Genomic DNA, 3,610 nt, shown 5'->3' with positions numbered 1-3,610 from the left:
GGGCTCAAGCAATCCACTCACCTCGGCCTCCCAAAGTGCTGGGATTACAAGCTGAGCCACCGAGCCTGGCCAAAGTAAGATTTTTTTACATGACAGAAACAGAAAAAGTGTCTTCTCTATAATACTGTTTTTAGGACATATGGCTTTGAAATTATCTTGGTTATATACACAATATTTTGCCTTGTAATTGTCCTTGTCATCGTGTAAGTTTTACCTATAGAGGTCCAAAATCCTTCACTTCAATCCAAAATCCAAAAAGTTGTGAAAAAAAAGTTTTTCATTATTCATTTTGTGGCCAAACCTGACAAGAAATTACATGAGGCTGTTGATACTACAGTATTTATTTATCCCAGTTAGTGTAAACATTTCAGACATTTTACTACAGAAATAGTAATGTGTTTGCTTAAGAGGTGCTGCCCCAGACCTCTCTGGAGGTACTACAAAACACAGAGTACACATACCATATTTCTTTTCTAAAATCCAAAAATTTCTAAAATAAGATACACATCTGGCCCCGATAACATTTTTTTTTTTTTTGGCACCAAGAATTTTGAGTAAGGTGCTATGAACTGGTATACTAAGTCTAAAACTTATACAGAAAATATAAGTAATATTGAGAATGAAGGTAGATCTTCATATGCAATAAATTCAATGTCTCAACAACTATCACATACACACAATCCTGGAAAATAAAGCATTAAGAAGACTTTTAACATATGTAAAAACCAAACACACCAAGATGTGTTTTTCAAGTGATGGTGACATCAGCACCCTTCAATATCTAAATCAATTCCTTAGGTTTAAATCAAAGTTAAAATATAGCCAAAGGCTGCATTGGTGACTATGTTAAGAAAAAGAATCAGCCATTGATAAATAACTTACTCAGCAACATGTTCTGATGTTTTAAAAACTTATCTCAGGATGTAAGATTTAAAATTATTTCATTCTCAAAGACAATTTTGCACAAATCACAATTGACTGCTGTGAAAGCAGTGCCTGGGGACAGCTCTTAAAGATATTTGAACAGGAAGAAGAGTTTCACAGTTCTTTCCTTCCTTCCTCCTTTAGTTGCTGCTTTTCTGGTTTTAGAGTTTCAAACAAAGAAATACACATTGGCTCCACTGCTGAGAAACGCCCTCTTTCTCAGCAACTTCCTCTTCCAATTTTCTTCCCCACCATTGACATATGAGAACAATACCCACGGCAGGTCCTACCATTTTGATTAACCAAAAGCTCTGAGGTTTGGAAAAACTAAAGGCTGCAATTTACAGTACTCAACTACCGCCTACCCCAAGTCCACAATCTTCACTCATTACAAGTCAGATAGCAGGAACACAAAGAAAGGAATATTAAGCATAATCATAGGCAGGCTATTGAACTATTCACCCCAAAGAATCCAAAGAAATCTGAACTAACAACTGGGAAATAGCTCTCATCCCAAGAAAAAGTGGCCTTCTTAGGGAGGAAAAAAGTTACTGGGTTAGCAACACCCTGAACCAAAAGTCAAGTCTATACACCAATGGCTGGTGAACTTTCTTCAACAGGCCACCCAACCAGGATTCAAATGGAGCTCTGTGAGGCTCTCACTTCAAAATGGCTCTTACAACTTAGAAATAATCCTTTCCAACTCACAGAATGAACAAAAGGGCTGAACTTATAATTAACCATCCATAGATCAAGACTTTATCTTCAGGCCTGAGTCAAATCAACTGTCTGGGGCCAGATTTCTCCCCCAATTTGTGACAAGGCAAACTTCCTTACTGCTATCTTTTAATAACTCGTATAGTGGTGACTTTCCTCTAGTTCAGCAACTCTCGGGAAACTTAGTTTGGTAAGCTCTGCACTTTACCGTGTGACCTTGGCCAAACTACTAAACTTCTCTGAAACCTAATTTCTTTATGTGTAAATTCTCAAGGGTCGCTATAAAAATTAAACAGGAGCATATGCCTAAGCAAGGCTTGGCACATAGTAGGTGGGCCATAAATGTTCTTCCTCTTCCTCCTACCCTTGACTTCGGGGCCTAAATTCCAATCATAGCCTCAGGAGGCTCCAAGGAGTCTTTCCTCTTCTCTGATTCTAGGGACAACTCAGAGGCTCTAGGATTACTGAAGGACCCCACGTCATCCCCATCAGGATCTGGACAGATGACCCTTCTTGGAAAAGCCCCTTTAGACAACTCGCCCCCTTGTTGGGCAGACCCTTCTGTACACACACACACCGTGTCCTCCCCACCGCTCAGCAGGCCAGGGGCCTCAACAAGCACCTCAATACTTCACGGTCCAGAGATGGAAACTGAGGCTCGGCCTGGGAAAGAACTTGCTCAAGATTTCTGACAACAGCTGGGAAAAAGACACAATATACATCTGCCGACAAGGCCTTCGTTTTACAAACGGGGAAACTAAGGCCTAAAGAGGAAAATGACTCGCCCAAGATCGCACAGCGAGCTGGGGGCAGAACCAGGTCAGGTTGGGACACTTTCGTAGCCTCACAGACTTGCGGGCCCCTCCAAGTCTCCGAGAGGGACTCTGGGTCACCCTCTCCCTGAAGGGGTGGGGTGGACTCGGACGCCACCTCGCGCTGACCGCTCGCCCGGACTCTAGCCGTCAGGGGCGCGGCACCCACTCCCCCGGGACCCTGCGCGGCTCGGGAGGAGCGGCCCGACCGGGGCCCGCGCCGACCGGCGGGGGTCTGCCCAAAAAGACTTGTTGCTCACCTGGCCTCCCGCAGTCGCCCTCAGCGACAGGAAGGGCCGGCCGGCCGCCCAGTCTCCGCACGGGGTCTGCTCCTGCGGACCGCCTCGCGGGCTGCCACACGGCCGGACCCCCCTCAACGCGCTACGCCCCCAGCCGCGCTCTCCCGGCCTGTGTCCGCCATTACGCGATTCCCCGCCCTGAGACGCGGCCACACCCCGCCAGTGGCCCTGATTGGCTCCCAGCCCCACCCACCCGGAGCTCCCGGGCATTCCATTGGCCTGAGTGAAATGCCAGTTAAGTAAATACGCAAAAGACGTGCTCAAGGGTACTGTCCCGGGAGCTCCACCCGGGCGACTTCCGCAATCGGAGTAAACAGCGGGGTGCAAACCAAGTGAAGTGGGGGTGAAGATTAAGGCACAGCAACTCCTCAATCCAGACTAGGAAAAGCTCACCTAAGAAAGTGTAAAAACTCGTACAAAGTGCGTTGAAGGGCGAATTTGTCTTGTTAGAGTTCAAAGAATCACTTCTTTTGGTGGAAGGAAGGAGCCAAGCCCATAAACTTTCTGCGGACACCCCTCAAGTGGCAGATAATGTTGTCCCTTCACTCTCGGTCTCAGCCCCGGCGGAAAGTAGGGTGGGGAGAATGAGTCACAGGCTCCAGCCAGCACTACAGGATCCATCCGGGCGAGGCCCAGATCCTGGGACTGGGGGCCGATCCCGAAAGGCTATGGTGAAGTGAGGAGGACCGTGGTTCAACCACCACCTCACTCTGCGACTTCTCCCTGAACCTAACCGGGTCTCAGTTTGCCCTTCTGCAAAATAGAACCAGCCATCTCAGCTTCAGGTCCTGGGGCGGTTGTTAAGGACTCATGCATGAGTGGGCACTTGCTCCTCTTGTTGACAAAAGGCTGCAGCCG

The 3,610-nt window shown here is 47.2% G+C and overlaps 1 protein-coding gene across 2 annotated transcripts in view; it reads right to left on the bottom strand.

Moving 5' to 3' along the window:
- The window catches only part of WASF2 (WAS protein family member 2), an 82,801-nt gene extending 79,887 nt beyond the window's left edge, over nt 1-2,914 (bottom strand). For both annotated transcript variants that reach the window (XM_008060335.2, XM_021713520.1), the window contains exon 1: nt 2,714-2,914. The gene's annotated coding sequence lies outside the window, so the exon portion shown is untranslated. The remainder of the gene's footprint in view (nt 1-2,713) is intronic.
- Nucleotides 2,915-3,610: the final 696 nt, after the last annotated feature.

Source organism: Carlito syrichta, unplaced genomic scaffold (genome assembly GCF_000164805.1).
Source record: "Carlito syrichta isolate Samal-C Ts95f unplaced genomic scaffold, Tarsius_syrichta-2.0.1 Scaffold304598, whole genome shotgun sequence".
NCBI classification, from domain to species: Eukaryota; Metazoa; Chordata; class Mammalia; order Primates; family Tarsiidae; genus Carlito; species Carlito syrichta.
Note: the sequence above shows the minus strand (reverse complement) of the source record. Positions and strands in the feature narration are given on the sequence as shown.